General features: G+C 40.7%; 1 protein-coding gene across 1 annotated transcript in view; it reads right to left on the bottom strand.

Moving 5' to 3' along the window:
- slc39a10 (solute carrier family 39 member 10) overlaps positions 1 to 23,087 on the bottom strand; it is a 62,900-nt gene extending 39,813 nt beyond the window's left edge. Inside the window, exons 1-2 of the mRNA XM_080752991.1 lie at positions 23,054 to 23,087; positions 4,542 to 4,619 (exon numbers count right to left, since the gene is read on the bottom strand). The gene's annotated coding sequence lies outside the window, so the exon portion shown is untranslated. The remainder of the gene's footprint in view (positions 1 to 4,541; positions 4,620 to 23,053) is intronic.
- Positions 23,088 to 24,032: the final 945 nt, after the last annotated feature.

Here is a 24,032-nt window from a genome sequence, read left to right as displayed (position 1 = left end):
ACAACATTCAAAAAGAAGAAAAAAAAGGAAAAGAAAAGAAAAAGAAAAGGAAGAAATTTACAGTGGAAAAGGTGAGGTAAGTATGGGCTAAGTCTATTACAGGTTTCGAGTAGCAGCCGTTTGTAGGTGACTTTTCAGACCGATTTTGAAGGAGGTTAGGGATTTACACTCCCTTAGGGCTTGCGGTAGGGCGTTCCACATGATAGTGGTATAGCAGAAGAACGAAGTCGTTCCTTGAGTAGTTTATAATACATAATAAAGTACAGTAGTATCAGTCCAACTGAAGTCCAATGAAAAAACAATGAGGAATTAGCTTTAGGGCAATGTTGCAAAAACACTGATGATTTAATAAGCAGGATATTTCCTGCAAGGGACAGTGCATAGCAGAAAACAATAGACCATATAGGCTAGAGACCACTCGATAAAAACACAACATGATTCATAGCACCTAGTTTCCACATGAAGCTCCCAGCAACAAGTTGGATAAAGATAACAACTGGACAAATGAGCCCCCAGGAACACAATAAACTCTCCACTGAGAACTGTGTAACTAATTGCTTGTTTTTCCCCTCCAACTCTAAAAAAGCCAGAAGCAACAATATCACTCCAGTCAAATGATCCTCATAAGGTCTCCAGTGGAGCCTGTGGGTGCTTGAGTAAAGAGAGGGGGAGGGGAGACAGCGGGGCCATGGGAGGGAGAGGTTGTCTAGGGAAGACTACTTAATAGTAGTAACAACAATAATTGTAGAAGCCAAACTTTTTCTTAAAAGAGGAGGCAGAGGCAGAGAGGACCACACAAGCCTCTAACAAATTGCCCACCAGGGGTATACAGAGTCGGAAAGCAACTCTGAGGGTTCAGCTGTACCCCCCACCCACGCTTGCTGTGGACATGTAACGAGTTCACGCTTCTCTGAGGCAGCGAGCTTGTTAGTGAGCCGGCTGTACTGTACATGTGTCACCGGAGACTTGAATGGTCATCGCAGAGGTCACACAAACCAAGCTAATGTTGAAAACAAAAAAAATAGGAACACAGGTGTCAAAGCAAGCTGTAGCCACAGATTGCACACATGGTGTTAACAACGCCGAAGACAACAGGTATGGCAGAGTAGTGTCAAGCCACACAGATTGGGGGGAGGGGGGGTGTGAAAGCGAGAACTAACTTTCCGAGCACAGAGATTCCTAGAGAACAGTAATGCAATACTGCACAAGAGCCTCACTCACAAATAACATAGTTTTAAAAGGTGACACTGATGACCCTTGTGCAACTTCAAAAGGCAATCAACAGCACAGTGTAAAGCAAAATACCACAAAATAAGTATCCATGCCACACCTCCCGAAAACCCATTTAAGCTATATTATGCTCTCGAGGTTTCTTTTTGGTTTTATAACCCGACTTTTAAATGCCTGACTCTGCAGAAGATTCGGTATCAGCAAAGAACTACTAAGTAAAGTGTTATCGGCTTTGTAGGTGGAACTTTTGGCACAGAGGGCTCTGTGTGTGTGACTCAAAGCCTTGATAAGGCAGCAGACGAGATCAGAGCTTATCAGTCAGCTAACTATTAGCTTACTATGCACTTCCTTATGTGTGCACCTTAGCAGGGCCAAGACACGGTGCACAAAACTATCTCGCTACGTCAGTTCACAATATCAAAGAAAGCATTACCATGCACTGCAACTCTGAGGGTGTACAAATGAAACTAAATGCACCCTTACGGGTCCATAAATTAACATCATGAACCATTAACTATTAACAACTAAATATATTAAGAGCAGCTTCGACAATTAAATCGCCCCATTGTACTTCAAACTTAATTAAACTAAAATCAAAATAGACACACAAGGCCCGTCTCATTCACTTTTTTTAAACTGCTGCTATTCAGCACCTTTAAAAAATTTGAATCCAAAAGAAAGAACAAGTACTTCAAAATGCTGTCCAATAAAATCAATGACATACAGTTGAATGTATAAGGAGGCTTCAAATTCCATTAAAACAATCCGTGGAAAATTGAGAACAAGGCTACTTACTGGTGCGTGTGCCTTCCTTTTCCTTGACCGAGTGGTGTGTGAAATTGAGTTGGGTAGAATAGCGTTGTGTGTGTGTGTGTGTGTGTGTGTGAGATGGTGTTATTGGCTCTAGGTCGCAGGCAGACATACAAGCCTACTTCACGGCTGCCAATAAGACAGTGTTTATAAACACGAGGCACCACTGACCTATGAACCCACGACTACTCGAGATGGGATGGGGCAAGAAGACCGGAACCTATTTTAAGCGTGCAAGCCCGCCTGCAAAACAACAACACAACGTGGTGTGGTCACCGTCTGAATGACATCTTTGTGGTAAATATGAAATTAGAGGGAGACAAGCGAATCTGTATGCAGTTTGCAGTAGATGTAATTTTAAGAGTTAAGTAAACAATAATCTCGTTCACGGTAAAATAAGCATTATAAATTTGTTGTAATAATAATATGATGAGTGAATTGTGACTTGTTTACTGTAGAAAAGAATCAACCGAGACTCATCTAATGTCAATTAAATAAATGCACTTTACAGCCTCAAGATAATAACTCAGCTAAAAAATATATATCAAATGACATACCGTATTGTACTGTATACTCTCAAGCCAGACAACTTCCACAATCTTAAAATTCTACAGTCTAATTTTGCATCGTAAAGGTTATGCACAGGAAGGACCTCTTTAGACAACTGCAAAGGCTAAATGGAACTTGGGGAGGACATCCGCTTTGTCTTCTGCAAATTGTCACATGTCTGTCAGGAGAGACCATACACTGTCAGCAACACAAGACCAGACAAGGGAAATGACAACTCAATGCCATAATCCTGTGACTCCCATTGTAAACAAAACCAGTAAAGGGACGTTTATAGTTACGTATGCTTGATTTTGTGTACGTTTTGGGTGAGAGAGTACGTACAGTAAATTCGTCGACATGCATAGTTCCTCTACGTTATTCACGTGCCGACCCGCTCTCCGCTCCAATTCTGCTCCCGTTGGGGCCGCGCGCCACATGGCGCACACACGTGTAAACCGAAGCATTTAGCCAAAATATGTAGAACCACAGAATATTTTGACCCGACGTGATGTTTGGTATAATACGTGGTAACAGTCTGGACTGGTTCTGCTGTCTGTCTGCAACGTTATCGCGGTAAATGCAACTCCGCGAGGGTACAGATTTAACCACATGCATCCGGACCCGGAGTAATTATAACAAAACACACGCTCAGATATTGAACACAATTCCCAAGTAATAAATGAGCCGCTGAGCTAAATCATCTCTTCTTGTGTGCCTCGCTGTCTGTGTTGTGTGTTGCTGCACTGACTGTCAGTAGTGCACCCGCCTCGATGTTGGAGGAGAGGAGGTGTGAGTGTGTGTGCGTGCGTTGTACCTTGCTCTTACTGTACTTACTGTACTCTGTACTCTGTTCTCGTTTTTTCTTAATCTTTTTCATACTTCTCTAACTTTGTAAATAACCTTATACTGCTGTGCTGCCTCTGGGCAACTGATTTTCCCCCTTGGGATAATAAAGGTATCTATCTATCTATCTATCTATCTATCTATCTATCTATCTATCTAATGGATTTAAATCAGCACATTTAAAAACAACTCTCACAGCACAACCAACGTGCTGTAGAGACCATAAGTAAGTAGCCGTTCTCGGGCCATGTGGCTCATAGGCCAGGAGCCTACTGTACCTCCTGTTTCCATAGCGTGAGGCACAAGTGTTAAAGCCAAAAAATAAATACAAAAAAATCCCAATATGTGATTTTTTAAAGATGGCGCACGCAGCACACATCAATATTTGGGGTGTTTCCCTGAAGTTCTGAACTGCCTTCACTGAATGTGACTGTGTGCCAATCCATGGTTCAATTTATAGAAGTATCTTCTGAAGTTCTGTTGTATTCTATGCTAGTCTGGCACAATTCAAATACTCATATCTTGAAATTTGTATGACTTGGCTGGGGATTAAAACCCTGCGACCTCTCAGACACAGGGTGGACAGTCGGACAATATAGACCGATTATTCAGAGCGGCAACCATAACTGCGGTGTCAAGCGGCATCTATGTGTGTGTGCGCAACACGGGAGCACTCTGGAAAAAAGATCTATAAACACAAGGCCACTGAGCTTGTACAGACCAGAGGAGGTAGCAAAAATACAAGAAACACAGACATCTGCGTTTCTATTAAAAGGCCACCAGGTCATGATGTAACAGCACATTACCTTAAGTAATTCCTCTGTATTCAGGAGGTTGTAATCACAACATGTCCTTCTTTCACTACAATCAGGATTGACGATACCCACATAACACTTACATTTAAACCAACTGTTATTGTGTGTTATTATTTTCTAAATCCTGGGAATAGAAATGTGTATAGGATTAGGAGTCAATGTTCTTCACAGTAAAGCTATCATCAAATGACATGTTTAAAAAAAAAAAAACATCCAGTTATGTGACAATATGCAAACAAACCAAGTAAAATACAGCAAGATGAGAATATGGTGGATAGTGGTGACTTGACTTACTGTAATTCTTTCCACCTTCTTGGCCCCCCAATCCTGATGCTGTGAGGGGATTTCTTCTTCTCTTCACAAATATGCACCCTGGACAGAAAATATTTCAATATTATAAGAATGCTTTTCATAACATTTCAACCACAGCTATAATATACATGCCACACACACCTACAGTCTACACAGAACAGTTTCATGTGCGTGCATGTACACGTGCGTGCGTGCGTGCATGGGGGGGAGAGAGAGAGAGAGAGAGAGTTAAAATGGAACACAACCATTGGGTATATCCCTGCAATGTCTGCATTGACTAACCTTGACACATGAAAACTGTTTTACTCACTTCAATTGCACATATTTTGTTTTGATCGTATTGTTGCGACCACAGGTCCTATGGGTTTGTCTGTGGTTCTATGGGTTTGTCTGTGGTTCTATGGGTTTGTCGCTCAGACATCATGCTCTGATGTCACTCTGTGTGTGTGTGTGTGTGTGTGTGTGTGTGTGTGTGTGCGTGCGCGCGTTACTAGTATTGTATTGTGTACACTTCTGCTTTGGCAATGTAAACGTATACTATGTGTTCTCATGCCAATAAAGCCCTTTGAATTGAATTGAATTGATTTTAATTGAATTGAGAGACTGGCCTGTATAAAAAGATTTTGTAGTACTTAAAGGGGCACTCCACCACTTTTCAACCTATGTTCATATATTTGGTCCTCACTCAAAAATAGCTTTTTTCTTTTTTTTTTTTTCTCAGAGGAGGGCTGTGGGCAGGTCAGAAACCCATAGTCTTGTGACATCATCGATTGTCAGTCCAGCTTATAGAAACTGCAGGCTTTCTATTCCTGAAAAGTTGCAATTTTAAAGTGGAAGCCATTGTTCTCGTACGGAGCCCTGGATCGGCCTTAGCAGGAAAAAAAAAATTTTTTGAAAAAAAAAAAAAAAAAAAAAAGAATTTTTTTGAAAAAAAAAAAAAAAGCTATTTCGTGGCCACGAAATACTATTTCGTGGGCACGAATTACTATATCGTGGGCACGAATTACTATTTCGTGGCCACGAAATAAGTTTTTTTTTTTTTTTTTTTTTTTATTCGTGGCCACTAAATACTATTTCGTGGCCACGAATTACTATATCGTGGGCACGAATTACTATTTCGTGGCCACGAAATATTTTTATTTTTTATTTTTTATTTTTTTTATTCGTGCCCACGAAATAGTATTTCACGAAATAGTATTTCGTGGCCACGAATAAAAAAAAAAAAAAAAAAAAAGATGAAAAAAAAAAAAAAAAAAAAAAATCGTGGCCACGAAATAGTAATTCGTGCCCACGATATATTAATTCGTGCCCACGAAATAGTATTTCGTGGCCACGAATAAAAAAAAAAAAAAAAAAAAAAAGATTTCGTGGCCACGAAATAGTAATTCGTGACCACGATATAGTAATTCGTGCCCACGAAATAGTATTTCGTGGCCACGAATAAAAAGAAAAAAAAAAAAAAAAAAAAAAAACGTATTTCGTGGCCACGAAATAGTAATTCGTGCCCACGATATAGTAATTTGTGCCCACGAAATAGTATTTCGTGGCCACGAAATAGCTTTTTTTTTTTTTTAAATGTTTAAAAAAAAAAATGTTTTTCCTGCTAAGGCCGATCCAGGGCTCCGTATTCTCGCGATAATAAAAATCTAAATATTTTTTTCAAAAATATTGATTAATTTTTTTTTTCGGAAAATGATGATGTCACAAGACTATGGATTCTGAACTTCCCACAGCTCTCCTAGGAGTCTTGGACTGAGTAGAAAAAAATTGTGATATTTTATCATGAACATTAGTGAGGACCTATTATAAGAAGACAGGTTGAAAAGTGGTGAACTACTCCTTTAAGAACAAGGTACCCCTTAATGAATGTAGCCTATACATGATAAAACAAATACTTAACTGGCTTTCGCTAGCTAATATTTGTTAAACCTCTGTGTTACATAAGTGCGTAGTAGTAGTAGTAGTAGTACTAAATCTACTACTAGGGTCTCCATAGTGCAGACCATCGGTGTTCCAGTTATGAAGTGTTTTCTTTAATGTTTACTCTCGTCCAAATGTGCCATTCAGCTGCTCATCAGCTGCTATTCACTGGCTGCCGCTACCCCGAGTCACTGGCCAATCAAGATGATTGCATCCATCAAGACCATGCTCACACACATGATCACTCAATTGTGTCCCTAATAGACGGTTGTAAAATTCTGTACTAAATCTAATTTAACAACAACAAAATCTTGGCATGATCTTCTCAAATGGGGGGTCTGCGGCCTATACCCGACACAGTTTGGGGGTCCTTGACTTGAACGTGCTTGAGAACCACTGACTAGCTCTGAATTTAGAGCCGTTATACTAGCCTAGATCAATAACACGGATGAACAAAGTTAAATTGAAATCACTAACATTACAGTTATAAATATTGCCTAAACACAAGATTACAGTTACATTAGGTTGGACTACTAAATATTTGTATATAATGCACTCTAAATGATATTCACTCAAAATGCAAATGCAGGTATTTCTTGTACACATTTGTATTCTGCCAATGTGTGAAGTTACAATGTATTTTCTTTGGCATACACAAATAAATGAATACTGCATGTACACATTTTATGAATGCCAGGCTTCTACAGTAGTAATTTCTAAACATTCAAAGGACTGCACCATATTCATTGTAGTGAAAGATAACTTTTCAGTTTATTTAATCTTCAGTTAGTCGACTAATCTTCTAACCAATTAAGACTGATATAGTTCGTTGACCGGGGTCCTGGGGGGTCTGTACTTGGCCCCTTCCTTTTTTCTAACCAAATCTCTTCGCAGAAAGTAGACGATCAACTTCCCCACAACACGTCACCAACAACAAAATATAGGCATCAGTATCTATTTTTCAGGATTTCTTTGACCCAAGTTATAGAACCCTCTCTCTCCATCACTCATTTCAGACATGGGATGCGATGAGCTGACTAAGACCCTTAAGCTGCCTCATATGACCCTCACACGGCCATGCCAAGTCCTTCCTTCTCTTTCCAGGGTCAGACCAGTGTCTACATGACTGGAAGAATGAATTAAATGTCTCCTTTCAAGTAAAACAATTTAACAAACTAGAAAAGTGTGTTCCTCTGAGCGCAGGTCTCCGCCAGGCCAGGTTGGCTACCCAGGGCAGTCATAGTCAATTGGGATGTAATCTGAAAATTCTGACTTGATCACATGATTGTGATGAGGTGAGTTCTGGACCGAATATGTTAGCCTATGCAGTGATATTAGTCTGGCCATGCCAGAATAAAAATCTCAGTAGTAGCAATGTTTTGAAGAAAATGCTAAATGTTGGGAAATGTAGTCTGGCACAAATGTCCGGGTCGAGTCCTATCTGGGGAGTAGCATAATAATCCAAGGAATCCTGAGGGGGAAATTTAATCTACAACCTGAACCTAGAGATTAAGAGTTATAGTTCCAAAAATGTGGCCTCCTTGAGTGTGCGTTTAAAGTTTCACGCAGATGCCGGAGATTAGTGGCTCACAGACGCACGTGCTGGGTGCGTGCTGGCTAGGAGCAAAAACATAATATCCGGCCTGGCACAATTATTACATAATCGTCTAATCGCAATTATTTGTCATAATCGCAATTATTTGACATAATCGCAATTATTTGACATAATCGTTTCCATGTTGAAAAATTTTCATATATTTTCACTTTCAAAAATAGTGGAAATAGCAGATCTACAAGCTCAAAATGTGTCGAACTTGTAGATCGGCTATTCCCACTATCAATGTTCTTTTTTAAAGTATTAAGTTGTCAAATATGTCAGTAATGTCTTTGTATATTCAGGTCATGTGTCATATCTGCCATGTGCAACTTCAAACAAAGCCTCCAAGCCAAACAAAAATTTAATTGTCAACGACAAAAACACAATTATTTGAGTGATAATTAATCGTGACAGCCCTAGGTATGCCTATAATAAGAATATTACAGAGTGGATCTTCTATATTTCAGAGTGGCTATTGAATGGTGAAAATGTATTTTTTGTCTTCCCTAGATTATCATTTTTCATTGATGTATCGTCAATGTTCTTTCTTTAATAAAAATATTGAAATAGAAAATGTTTCATGTTTTAATTAATGTGAACCTCGGAAATATAAGCATATCCTCTTCCATGCGTTTTACACAGAGTACAGATGAACAGAGTGGTAGTCATAAAGGAGCTAAAACCTCCCCAAAGACTTTTGCCTACTTTCTCACATTCTTGCATAATTCAGTCATCCTGCAACTGCTACAATTCTAACTGACATTCCCTGGGTATAAATCAAGACATAATACGATCTGCTACCGATACTTTTTTGAGCTTTGGAATGCAATAGTTGCTCATAAAGTGGTTTCTCAGACAGATAGAAGATTTCCAGCTCCTGAAATGCCATAAATCCTCACAAAGGCAATGTGGTTTCTGAGTTTGTGGTGCATATATCAAAATCAATTGTGCCTCCACTTTTTCTTGATTCAGCATTGACCAAGGGACTTGCACAGCAGATATAGCCAGGAAACCAAAGAATGAATTGTGCCAAATGAATTCACAGACATCAGGATGTGCATTTTCTTACTAAAGCTATGAGGAGACCAAGGGCCGATGTCAACATGGACCCAAGACACAGCAGATGGTCTGTGGGAATCAAGGAAGGACCATGGTGGAAACATGGCAAGGCAGAAGACTATGGGTGCATTCGGAAATGCGCACCCGGTGTGTGCTCAGTGTAGCGAGTGCAGTGGGCGGTGATGTTATAGAGTGCATTCAGTGTGGCTTATTTACGAACAACCAGTTAAGGGGCAGCTGTGCGCTTTTTCAGTCTGAACCCTGAAGGAAAACCTTCTGTAAAGCAGCAATTGCCAACATAACGTTGCTATTGACCGAAGGTTTTGTTATAATTCCTACACATTTGTTCACAGTTGAGAAGCGCTCGAGACATGGCCATGAAAACCAACCAATCAAAACACAGCACTGACGCACCACACTGTCAAACCCCAACTTCTGAGTAGGGTCGCTCACTTGCTCAGTACGCGCACTGAGCACATCGGGGGCGCAGCGCACTGGATTTTCGAACGACACCGCACTGAGTGCACCGAATAAACAACCGACAACATGGCACACCAGTGCGTTGAGTGCACATTTCCGATTCGATTTTAGCTTTTTTCATTTCGTTATACTTCGATTTTTTAAGTTAAAAACGATATTTCGATACAGTTACTATATCGTTACACCCCTACTTAGACACAGATGGACTGTTCATACAAGCTTCCTGACAAGAAAGTAAATAGACTTACACAAATATTGCATACTGTATTGTTTTCAGGTCATGGCGGATAAAGCTTTGTTACCGTTATGTCCCATGAAATTTAGTGGCACAAGTGTAGGTAGTGACTGGTCGTGGTCAGACTCACAGAAGTTTGAAGGGAATAACATGCATTTAAAAGTAAATGTAGATTAATTGAGTATTTCTCAAAGAGCACAAGCAAGTATATACTTATTGTATAATCATAGAACTTTGATTATGAGCTATCAAAAAAGGTGCAGTAACATGCACCACAATGACAACACAGAATTTAAGGTTAAACCATGTCTTAACTAACTAGCAATCCCCTGATAAAAGTAGGAATCTGTCGTAAGATGTGTTAAGTCTACTGTAAATCTCCTCACTTAAATAACCTGGTGTATGCACAGGTAAGCAGGTATGTATAATGGTACCCTAAATCTCTTAACAGCTAGCCAGATTGCATGCAATTTACACAGTAGCAGCAGGCAGCCGGTAGGCAAATAACCCAATGACTCAACATTGCTCAAGTAAAAACATAACAGTCGCCATATTAATTGATTATCACATTGTTAAAAAAAGGTTTCTTCCTTTTTTTCCCCTAAATCATTCTGTAGTTTCCAAGTTTTTTAATAAACCAAGGATGCTTAAGCATCAAACAAGACTCCAGATGTTGGATTCTGTAGTGGCTCAGATAAAAGTTTGAATTGGGATATCATTTTCAGTACGTTCATTTCCCTTTTATAGCACCTCAAACATGTACTTGTTTTCAGAAGGAGGTTGTGAGAACCAAAACATCTTTCAAGAGCATGCCATTCCTGTCAACAACTGAACATTTAACTCTTAAGATACAGGCATCCCCCGCAGACTCTCTCCACCACAAATAATGGGAATAGAAAGTCTCCTTAAGAAAACACTCATGTGAGAGTTGAGAAGCAGGTTAAAAACTATCAAAACATCTCTGTGTAGTAAACATACACTCTCATCATGTCTCTTCAGACAACAGCCTGCCTCTGTCTGTCTGGCCTCTGGAGGATGGAATAACAAGGCTTGTCAGCCACCGGGAGACACAGAAGTTCATGCAAAGGTCATAATCAGCAGGCCACAGCCACCACCTGTACACCTTACCAAGAAGTCTAATAAAAGGTTCACACCACAGCAGCAAGCCAGCAAGTACCACATGAAGGTCAAGTCGTGTGTGTCATGGTCCCTGATTCAACACTGTGGGCCATCGGAAAGATCGCAGATGAGAGATGAAGTGGTTTGAAAGGCTCCTCGTGTTCTCTCGGAGGGCAGCATAGACAGTACAGAATAGCGTGAGATTGCTGGGGTAAGGATACAGGTGCACGGCCGATGCTACAGCCTGGGAGCCAGTTAATCATAGCACATAAAGAGGTTAAGTGCGCAAGGCTACACCAACAGACGAGTAAACAGAATTATCAGCTGTTAAAAGTACGCCGTGTGGTTACCAAGCAAAACAATACCTTGAGGCGAGTGCTGCATACCTTCTGTGAAGGTCAGGACTTAGATGGAAGCAGGGCAACGGCGGGGACTGTAAATATCCACTTCTCCTAGTACTCAAAAGGCTCTTCTGAGGCTAACATAAGGAACAGGTTGGAGGTTCTTGAGTCAAGTGACTCAAATAATGGGATGTGGTTGTGTGTGAGGTGGATGGGTGTGTGTGTGTGTGTGTGTGTGTGTGTGTAGCAGGAGCCGTTACTAGGATCAGAGTTAATTAACCACTGAACCGGCTATTTACCACTGAGAAGGGCCCCCCCAGAGGGGGGGGGGGGGGGTGGAGGCTAATATCTGCCAATGTTCTGTTTGCAGTGGTTCAGAGCATCTGGATAGGCAGCAGGCATGGAGTTAAGACCATGGTTATGCAACAGCTGCCAAGTAAAGAGTGCCGGGTGAGCGAACACAAGTGTGCATCATAGAAAGATGAGGCAACATGCTGATGTTAGAAGAGATGTCTTAAGCTGGTTGCACACTGCTGCGTTTTTTCGTTGCATTTTGGAAATCCGAAATTAGCAAGGCCAAGAAGAGAGAGAGCGAGCAAGGGACCCAGTGGCGATAGTTGTGAAAATCGGGAGAAAAATCAACCCTGGTCCGAAAATAAATACGAAACGGGCGGCAGTGTGCAAACATGATTGATATAACATGAGGTCGATCATTTTATTTACCTGATATTCGTCCGAAAAAATGCAGCAGTGTGCAAAGACTTCACAGACTGTAAAACCACAAGAACCATATTGAGAGCTGCAAGGTTTTCAAGTGTCAATAATGATTGGAAAGAAGAACTGAGGATGACGCCAGAGGTCAAAGTTCCTGCAGATTTTCCACGCACTGTAAGTGGGACACGTACCATGGGAACAACGCAGGCAGTATCATGAGAAGCGAACTCACTGGGGCAGCAACATCCAGCCAAGACACAGAAGCAAAGAGAACAAAAGGGGCATTTCTTTTTTTTTTAAACGATGTGGGGGAGTGAAGTCAAAAGGAAAGGTGAAGGAGTGAGGTAGATCCTTAATCTGAAGGGGGGGATTTTCAACGCTTGTCAGCTTTTATTTGCCAGCTTGACTGTGAGAGCCTTTGGAAGCCCGCACAAAACCAACGGAGGCTTACGCACCCTGAGACTGAATGCACACACTAACACACTAGGGTTACTTAGCCCCAAGTCAGACCAGGTTCATCGACATGCTGACAGAGGCCCAGTCTTGACATTGAGGGGGGAAGTGAGAAGGTGGATGAAACACTCATAAACACAGGTTTATTGAGAATACACTGTTCTTTATCGTAAGTGATGTGGCCAAGAAAACGGCAACAACGGTTTGTCATGATTGTGACAAAAGAAATCGCAATTTACGATATTATCGCGATAATCAAAATCTATTATCCTGGGGCGGAACATCTGCCAAAAAATTGCAGATCTACAAGCTCACAACATTTGCGACACAACATTTTCACAACATTTTTGGCAAAGACATTTGATAGAGAGTGAAAAGAAGACTGTATCAAGTATGTACTGTATATTATAAGTAAGTACCTTTTACCAAACAGGTTTAAATGGATATGCAGCTCGGCCAATAAAAGGTGAATTGATCTCAGTGCATGACGGAGGATGATTTCACGATAAATTAAATCTCCACAATACGATTATCGTGAGTGTTTTTTGTCACGATAAACGATAATATCACTTATCGTCCCATCTCTACAATGGTTGTTGATCAACAACATACGCTAGTGTACATAATATAAGATATAATCAAGAACAGCTCAGGCCAAGTTTTGTGAGTCTTCTTGCTTCTCAACTACCAGTTGAGGCTTAATCCTGGCATCAAGGGATTATATGGTCAAACACTACAGATATAATATCAACATACCTACCTCCTAGCAAAACATAGTGACAGATCATTCTACCCGGAGAGCTCACTCATATCCTGTTGGCAACTTCAGTTCAAACTCCCAGCAAGGACACGGACCTTCAGGTCATGTGTTTGCTGTGTATGCATTCTAGTAACCACCAGTAATCCAAAAATAAGCAACAAAGACCATTCATTCCGCAAACTGCTAAACATACAGCCCAGGCCCATGTTAGTTATGAAATTTCGTAAACATAAGCAAACTAGCTTACAGTAGCGTTTTAATGAGCACTGCTGAAACCAAAACAGGCTACTCATGAAACTGCATTTCAGATGACACAACTAAGTGGGAGTTGGAAAGTTAGTTATACTGTGACACACTTGGTAGATTTACCTTCATCTGCTTTTTCTTTTAATATTTATTTATCTGTGAGATGTTTGCTGAGGGTGCACACTCGTTTACAGTACCAAAATCCCTCACAATTATACAGTCGCACTTCTTGCAATCCACATTTTCTAAGGCCGATTCAATGAAGTTGTATGGGCCTGCTAGAGGTAAGCAAAACACAGAATAAATTCAAATCTGCTGGAACAATTAATTTGGCTATGATATAATATAAATCTGCACACAACAGCCTACCTTTAAGCTATACACTAATGCTACACATTGCAATCATACAGCTACATTGGCATATAGCCTGGACATGGAAATTATAATTTTACTAAAGAAATCAACGTTTTGTGGCTTTGAACTTTTTGTCTACTCAACTGTTCAAAATAGCCTAAAGGTGAGTTCTCTCTCATGCTAAAATTGGCATCTCAACCTGAAAATGCATTTTCTTTTCACTAAAGAGCTGGTTACTTAACACTCAGCAATAGGGACGTGATAAACGGTATCACGATAAACGATAATATCGCTTATCGTCCCATCCCTACTCAGCAATAACTGTTATTGGAATACTGAGCTATTTAACACTTGTTTTAAGAAATCATGCACTCCCTTTAATGAAATCTGATTGAAACAGAGCTTACTGAACTCATGCCTGTTACAGTGTTTACATATGATGGCGTAAAACTATAGGCTACTCAAACTGATTTAACATCACATAAAATAGCTCAGATATCCAATCTTCACTCAGATTGTAAGCTCTTTGTAAAACAAATACCCTCTGTGTTATTCTGGTTATCTTAAATCAATATTGTTGAACATGTACAGCTCTCTCGACCACAGAGAACCAAGCCTCCTAATCATTGATCTTAACACCCTACTAAGCCAGATCTTGTGTGAGAAATAGCAAACAAATATCAGATCTACATGCCCACAATACCCAGCTCGTATCACAACTAGGGATGGGACGATATGTTTCCAATTATCGTGATAATTTCATATCACGATTATTGTGACCAAAGAAATCGTGATTTATGATATTATCGCGATAATCGAAATATCCTTAACATCCATTATCCTGGGGCGGAACATTTGCCAAAAAAATAGCAGATCTACAAGCTCAAAACAACGCATCGAAACGTGACACGTTGTGAGATTGTAGATCGGCAATTTTTTGGCAAAGAGATTTAGAAGTAGGGATGTGAAAAAAAATCGGAAATCGACGCGTCGATCGACTCACGCTCACCGCGACTCAAAAAGTACGAGTCGAAAAGTCGAAAAATATATATATTTTTTTTATTTTTCAAAAGTTTTTCCCCCAAAAAAGGTTTTAATCGTTCAAAAACGTTATAAGCGTTAATGTTTTCCATATGTGAGAGGACCGTGTGTGTGTGTGTGTGTGTGTGTGTGTGTGTGTGTGTGTGTGTGTGTGTGTCGGAGACGAGTGCATGCCTGCATGTGTTGTGCATTCGCATGCATGCGGCGCTAGTCAGGTCCGCGGACTACTGGTTGAGAAACACTGCTGGACCGGGGCACCGGGCTGATGTGCGCGTCATAGCAGTGCGCGCTGACTTGCCTGGACTGGATGCTTTTGTTTACCTCCTGCCTCTGCATGCACGCTTGACACGAAAGCTCGCTTGTTAATGGCAGCGTCGCCGTTGTGTGCGATGATCACAAACCACACGTCGTTAACGTTAATGCGACACACCGGGGATATATGAGAGCGAGCGGTCAGCGCTCCCGCACGTTCCATGGACTTATTGTCACTCCGCTTCTAGTCTCTAGAGAACAGACTCCATGCTAACAAGGAAGAGCAATTATGTATTATCATTATTATTAGGGCTTTGATGCAAGTTCTGATGGGTGCAGCATACGTTGTGTTGTTTAAAGTAATGCGCCGTTGTGCTGCTCTCCTCTCAGCTGCTGCTTAGCGGAAAAAAAAGTGAAAAAAGTCGATCGACGCGTCGATTTTCGGCCGCGACGCGTCGATTCGCCAATAATGCGTCGATTAACATCCCTATTTAGAAGAGGGAAAGACTGTATCAAGTAACGTATATTATAAAAGGTGAATTGATCCCAGTGCATGACAGAGGACGAGATCATGATAAATGTAATCTCCACGATACGATTATCGTGAGTGTTTCTTTAATCACGATAAACGATAATATCGCTTATCGTCCCATCCCTAATCACAACCCGGTCATTTTGTGGATTTGCTGTTTTTTATATAATAAAAAAACAATGCCACCAACAGTACTGGACTCAATGTTCATATACCAGTTAGTTAGCCTACTGGTCTAGCATGTGTATGATGACAAAATGTATGCTCTTGTCTAGTGTCCAGCATCAGTGGGATTTATTCTATCATGCTCATAAATGTAAACACTGCAGGCTCATGGGAATAGTCTATTTGTGAAGTCTATTTTACACCCTTTAAGGGTTGTTTTCTCTCTCTCTCTCTCTCTCTCTCTCTCTCTCTCTTTCTCTCTCTCTCAAGAAATTAAAATTACAATAACCATGTGAGGGGTCTTGTGGAATTTTCCATTATATACCTACTGAGCCTTACATGTCACATACAATGAAAAGAGATGAGGGGAATGCATGGCACGGCTTAAGTAGGAGTGTAGCATACTGTCTCCCACGACCAAACTTTACGTCGGAAAGTGTAGGAGACCTTTCCAATTTAAGGTTCGGTGGTCGGAGACAGTATGGACAGGCCTTTACAGTCAATCGAAATGAATAGATTATGAAAAATCGATAATTGATCATTTATTAAAATAATTGTATAGGTGAAAGGCTTAAGAACATTGGAATCGTGTATGTGTGTGTGTGTGTGTGTGTGTGTGTGTGTGTGTGTGTGTGTGTGTGTGTGTGTGCGCGCGTGTGTGCGTGTGTGCGTGCATGCTTATTTATTCAAGTAACATTGGGTTATTATTCCTTCAAACAGTTGGCTCTAATAGAAACGTGCCGAGATCAGATCAAATACGCACACTTGTCCACACACGCCTTGTCCAAAATCATTTGAATATCTAGGATTGTCAAAAACCTTTAAGACAAGAAATGAGCATTTCAGGTTACCTATGACCAGAGGGCCTGTCACACAATCATACAATGCTCTGTAGGTGACATAAACAGAGCATACATTTTAGGGTGACGTCCCCTTAAGCTTAAAGGAGTAGTTTACCCAAAATTGTTATTTTCTATCAATTACACACCCCATGAAACTTTTAATTCATGGAGATGTTTGTTTTTGTCACATACCTATGCCAATAATTTGATCCAGTAGGAGACTTGCAGAGTCTCCTATATCTCCTACTGACCGATGACCTGGTCATCAAATTATTGACTTAGGAATGCAACAAAAACAAACAAAACATAAGAAATAAGTCACTCCTTTAACACTCATACAATCTTATTTATTCACCCCAGGTGGAACAGTTAATACCAAGATGTTCCACCTTGAAAATCAACAATGGCCTAAATGCAAAACTAAGGTCAGAGCAAACCTGTGAATCTGGGTAAGAAGAATCATCACCACTTCCTCTATTTTGAGCTGGATGATAAAAGGTGATCAACACTCTTGCATAGCCTACATGTTGTGTACTGACTAGTACATGAATAAATGGTTCACCAATCACCATCCACCACCATGAACATACTACACCAATAAGACTCCCTAATCGGGAGATAAGCGACCGTTAGGTCAGCAGTGTCCAAAAATGTGTTTGAAAAAGTCTGCCTGATGGTGGTGCTAAATGGGACAGATCCATGTTGATGACATGACTCTAGACATACTGTGAGGGTGTACCACTTTGCGTGATTTTAGCAGTGTCCAAAAATGTGTTTAGCAAGAATCAGGTGGCGCTAGAAGAGGGCCATGTGAGAAGGTGGAGGTTGTGGTTTGGCAGCCAAGGAGTGTGTGTGCAAAGTTTGGCATGGATAGGGGCAACGGTGGCGGAGATATGAGTAGGGGAAAAGTGTGACGTGACGTGACTGACAGACAGCCGGTGGAGGTTTTGATAGTAACTGCAACCTGGCGGTCGCAACTATTATGTTCTGTAGTAGCCTTTTCAATTGTTACATACTTATATCGTAGATATTACAAATGTAAAATAAAATGTAGTATCAACAACCACATAGAAAAACAAAAACAAAATGAAACTCTATGCACAGCCTACCCATTTCACTGCCCAAGAACTCACCATATTTAGATATTATTGTTCTTCCGTGTCCAATGTCCATGCCCTTAATATGTCTATGCTGGACTTGTTTGGGGAAATTAAAGATTTTCCCATTTTAAACCGGCCACAAATGATTCATAACATAAAAAGCACAGCTATTTAAATCAGGTCAGGTGTATAGTATATTTTGTGCAAAGAAAACATTTGACATTGTATTAAAAGTAAAAAATAAATAAAACACTTTTGATAAACCAAACGATGGATAGTTTTTTCCTTTGTTTTTAAGTCATTGAAGAGGTTCAGCAGCAAGACTACGTTGATACAGCTTAACAGTTTATCTGAGCTGTTGTTGGACATCGGAGAAATCGTGGGGTCGGGGACACACATTTAAAGCACACATTTTCTTCCCCCCTCCTCCCCCAAGGGCAAGCACAGGGCAGGTGCTTTAAATGTGTGTCCCCGGCCTGGGAGGTCTCACAAGAACGTGACTCATCCATTCACATACTGCCAATTAATTTATGTTGTAAGACTCTTTGTCCTGTAAATTCTGTAATGTCTAGATCCTGTGTTATGTGAGAAACCACCTTGCCAAATACATGATACAAATGTGACTAAATAATCCATTCTTATTCTGCTTCTGAGAGGAGACACTTTATGATTCACTTCCAGGTGACACAATACGCCAATTCAAATTCCCTAGACCTACAAGACAACAACCCCATTAGCAATGGTTCCCCATTGATTTCAGTTTGTTTTGGTCAACAAAAAAACATTAAAACAAACAGTGAAAACACCAAAGTACAGCAATACTGCAGGTTAACAACACCACCACCAACTCCAGTGCTGGTATAGAGGGAAATGATTGGTGAAATTTTGTTTATATATATATTTTTTTTATCATGTTAACACAGGGCAAAGTTGCATAGTATGCAATGCATACTATGTCTTTAATTGATGCACTTTAATTATACGTGAATTTGGGGAGGGAGAATTATACTACATACGTGTAGTTTTGACCCTCTGACACCTGCTTTAATGTATGCACACAATGTACAGTATGTGACGTGTACATCTCAGCAGCACTCGCGGCTTAATACGGCTACACTTTAATTATAAGTGAATTTGGGGAGGGAGAATTATACTACATAAGTGTAGTTTTGACCCTCTGACACCTGCTTTAAGGTATGCACACAATGTACAGTATGTGACGTGTACATCTCAGCAGCACTCGCGGCTTAATACGGCCAAAGTAATATCAAGCTGTGCAGCTCATACTTGTAAAAAGAACATTTATTAGGTGTGACCATCAGAACCTGACAAACGGATCAATGTCAAGTAAAAAAAGTAATAAAATAAAAGAGCCTTCTAAACCAGCATGAAGCAGCTCAGCTGGGGCAGTGCCAACCTTAGTAGGCTGCTGCATTTGGCAAGATTATCTCGTCAGTTAATTTCACCACTTTTGGATTCACCATCATGGATTCAAACAAGACAAGAGGCTAGATGATGTGTAAAAAGTGTAAGCAGCTATTTTTTAATTGCCAAAGAAACAAGTTACAATATTCTTCTCTTACATTAATTACTTCTTCTGAATATTTGTTCAATTCGGAAAATACATTTATACATAAGGATTATGAGTGCTATTTGTCAATAAAAATAAAGATAGTAAAATGTATTCTTCTCTCTCACCTGCTCACAGAACTACACAATGCAGGCCTGCTGGTAGTTGTACTTAGGCTCTTTTAATAGATCAAGTGAATGACATTTTCATGAAGGCACTAATGACTAACTCGTTACTATTATTATAGATACCGGTAGTCAGGGTGTTGAAAGACCTACTCAGGATAGTTACACTATCCATTTCCTATTTGTGTGTGTGTGTGTGTGTGTGTGTGTGTGTGTGTGTGTGTGTGCGCGCGTGCGTGCGTGCGTGTGTGTGTGTGAGAGAGAGAGGCTGGCACATTGTGGGAGGTGTGCTAATGTTACATACACACATGAAGCAAATCTTTTATTTGCTGAACTCAATTTTCCAGCCCAACCAAAGGCTATAGTTGTGGTTTATGCTATAGTGCTTTTGTATAGCGCCTTTATCCAAGGCACTTTACATAGATTGGGTGATGCATTCACCCATTCACACACACATTCATTCATACACCGATGGCAGAGGAAACCATGAAAGGCACCAACCTGCTCACCGGGAGCAACTAGGGGTTCAGAGTCTTGCTCAAGGACTCTTCGACACTAACTCTGGGGGAGCCCGGATTCTAACTGGGAACCCTCCGTGCTCTAATGACGGTTTCTCTACCCCTGAGCCACTGCCACCCTACACTGCAAGTTACCATGTAAAAGCAACCACCACATACTATTGCTACACTGAAACTACTTTATATGTAAATGTGGTTGGTAATATGGTTGTGGACATGCTGACATTTGAGTGACTAATTAAAGCAAACAACTTCATAAAACCTATGCGGATGGAGAATTATCTTTGATGTGATGACAAACTGCACCCAAAATTAATGTGTTTTGCAATTAGTCCAATTAGATGTTGATGTGCCGCTGTAAACATAGTGATGGATCATGTTTTTTTTGTTCAAGCTACTGGGCAGAGTAAAAGAAAAAGAAGCTTAAACTGGTTAATTCAACCTTGAGAGATAAGAGTGCCACTTTCTCATAGTTTACAAAATGTACAGGTTCCATTTGTACACTAACACTCAAACTACCATTTGGAACACTTTTTATACTTTTAGCTACACAGCATCCTTGTCTCAGGCATTGTCATAATAATAGGCCAACCATACACGAATGGAACGAAGTGGACCCTCAAAGGGGTCCATGGGGGTGCTTGCTCCAACACATTTTGCTAGCCTAAGATGGCTCACGGTAGGAGACAAACAACAGAAAATGGGATTGGCTTTCAAAATAGTTAATGCGACTCTGCCCTAATGCGTAAAGAAAGATCTGGTAACCCCCACCCATAATACAAACATGGGTACATTCTCCTTCTACAGCAATGCCACCCAAGTGTGGAGTGCCCTGACCCCTTCCCTTAAAACATATAGTTCACTGGCTTCCTTCAAAACTGCCCTGAAAATTCACCTTTCAGGGGGTTGACTGTACTTGGGCTGTACTACATTTTTGTCTAATAAAATAATATTCAATCAATCATGAAATGTAGAAGAAATTGAGAATAACTGGTGTAGAGGGATAAAGGGAGTGGTGCGGTCAAGCATAGACCATTGGCAGACCCCGGTATCCATCCACTGTAAATATCACTGTAAATATGTAAATATAACCGTTTTGTCCACCCAGGGCGGAGATGCGTGAGACTAGGAAAGTCTTTTGTACCGGCTGCTCTCAAGCTGTACAACGAGACACACAAGGGCGACGGTAGCCTTTTTCTTTACTGGAACTATATCTGCACTGACTCTGACCTCTAAGGACCTTCCAGGGAGGGTGCTCTTGTGCGTCTTGCTGCGTCACCCTTTTTTTCTTTTTTGCTAGTTGTTTTTATCGCTCTGACCTTTGGACACTGCACTATTAGGTTGTGTTAGTAGTTTTTTTTTAGTATTTCTGCTTGTGTTTGATATGGTGAGATACTTGTTGCACTAACTAGCATTGACTGTTATGGTCACTTTGATTTGGGCACTATATTATATTGATAGTTGTGCTTTAGGACACTTTGTGTATATTTATGTATATTATTCGTTCCCTTTCTTGTTGTACCTTGCTCTTACTGTACTTACTGTACTCTGTTCTTGTTTTTTCTTTTTATCTTTTTCATACTTCTCTGTAACTTTATAAATAACCTTATACTGCTGTGCTGCCTAGTTGACCTTGTACCAGTGAACTGTACTGTATTGTCATGAAACTGTACTTTTTCCTATGCAACCTTCTAATAAAGTCTCCAATCAATCAAACTGGCTGCCCACCACTGCCAGCCGCCAGGTCCTGCTTGTGCTAATGTGCTTGCCTCTCCAGTGCTTTAATGCTGGCATCATACACGTGGTGCGCATAATCAAACAGTAGGCTAGCAATGCTAACGTTAGCTTCCCTACTCCTCCAGTCACTGCGTGGGAGAAACAGAACGCCCCCCTTTCAACAAAAACCGCAGCTAGCGTTCATCCTTCCTCCTAAAAACAACCAAGTGGAATCAGTCATATGATGCTGTCTGGTGACTGAACACAAAGTCCACAACGTTCCGTTTCAGCTTAAAACCACCACCACGAGGCGCGCGCGCGCAGACACACATATCCCTTTTTAATGAAGATAGCTTCGTCTTGGTCAGTGGTGGGAAATGTACTCACATCATGTTAAAGTACCATCAATCAATACTGCAACACTCAGTTACAAGTAAAATGTACTTGAGTAAAAGTACAAAAGTATTGCCATGATCATGTACTTAAAAGAAACAAAAGTAAGGGTAGCTGCTCATTTATTACGCAGAATGTCCCATTTGAGGTTTTCAAATGTATTACAAATCTTTGGAAAAATAGCAGATACACAAGCTCACAAGGCTATTGTCAAATGGCCAAAAAGTATATAATAGGGCTGAAGAAGTGGTTAATGTACGTTTTGTAATAACAATCAAAATCTATAAAGTAACTAGTATCTATCTAAAGTGTTCAAGTTGTGTAAATACCGATGCCTATCTGGACACATCATCAGTTTGTAGTAGAGTACAAACAAGTACAACATTTTGATCCGTACTGAAATTTGGAAATACTCCAAGTAAAAGTACCTAAAAATTGTACAATATCTGAGTAAATCTACTCGGTACTGTCTTTACACTCAGTCAGTGGTTCTCAAAGTGGATTCCAGGGACTCTGTGGGGTCCTTCACAAGTCTATACTCTGGCAGTGTACACATTTGGTTCCATTTGTACACTGCCAGATTAAGGGGGAAAGCTTGAAATGTAAAAGGTTTGAGAACCTCTGCTTACACCACCGCAAGCTAGCTATAAATTAGCTCAACAACATAACGTCAAACAAACCATCCACACACAGGACAAGCTAAAGCTAAAGCTAGCTGCTAGCCAGAGCCAGACACAGAGAGACACTCCGGTGTGATTCACAGGAAATTAGCTCACACGCTACCAAGCTAATATCATCATAATGATAAACTCCGTCCTATAAACGCATGGAAACGGCTCCCCAATAAAAAGAATAAAGTAGATAGAAAAGGTGCGTGTTGTTGTTATAAAAGGCTCGGAGCGTGGCGGCTCCACGCTGCAGTGGGAGTGAATGAAAACAAACGGGCTGTTTTATATAGTTACCTCAGCACAGTGCCGTGTGCAGCTCCTCTCCTCTCTCCGCTCGGTACCAAAAGAAAATGTCTGCTTCCAGTAGCCTTCCACCCGGCCCCTAGCTCTACACTACACGGTTACCCAAACGGTGGGTTGCGGCCCCTAGCTGCTCCTCACCGCGGTCACTACACTGTTTCCCAAACAGTGGGTCGGGACCCATTTGTGGGACGCTGACACATTCTTATGGGGTCCTTTTGTTTTTTTGTTTCCTTACTTTCCTACTTTTTGTTTCTAATGATTATTTCAAAACATTTAAAAAAATGATAATAAGAAAAATTTATTTCTCATGAATTGAAAACTAAATTCAATTAATTTTCAGTAATTTAATTTAGAAATCAAAGAAAAAAATCGAAGAAACCTTTAGTTTGTCGTTTCACATTTGAAAAAAAAAGGTACAAATAAAAAAAATCCATCTGAAACTTACTGGCCTTAAAGATTCTTCTGTGATGAACATGTAAAATAGAGAGATGGCACTTTGGTCCTTCAGGTAACCAGGCTTGAGAAACGCACACCTGTTGGAGTGGAAAGAACATTGTGCGCGTGTGTGTGTGTGTGTGTGTGTGTGTGTGTGTGTGTGTGTGTGTGTGTGTGTGTGTGTGTGGGGTCAAGCCCTGTTATCTGTATCTAGACAGACATACTGTAAAAGAAGCACGAGTCCTGTTTGGGTTTTGTGAGTGTAAGTGACTACCCTTGGGAAACAACCATTCCAGAGCCATGTGTCACATAGCAGACAGGAGCCTATCTCCCGTTTCTCTAGCATGAGGCAGCTTGATGTACAAGAACACCCCCTGGACATGGTGCTAGTACAAGTACACCCCCTGGGCTGGACATGACGTTTGTATGTCACAGGGACTTAACCCAATCCAACCCTTGAGTGCCAAGCAGGGAGGCATGGTACCATTTTTCGAGTGGCGGTCACACCATCTACTAAGAGTGACTTGGTCCATAC

This window comes from Nannobrachium achirus (genome assembly GCF_963921795.1).
Source record: "Nannobrachium achirus genome assembly, chromosome: 22".
In the NCBI taxonomy this organism is placed as follows: Eukaryota; Metazoa; Chordata; class Actinopteri; order Myctophiformes; family Myctophidae; genus Nannobrachium; species Nannobrachium achirus.
Note: the sequence above shows the minus strand (reverse complement) of the source record. Positions and strands in the feature narration are given on the sequence as shown.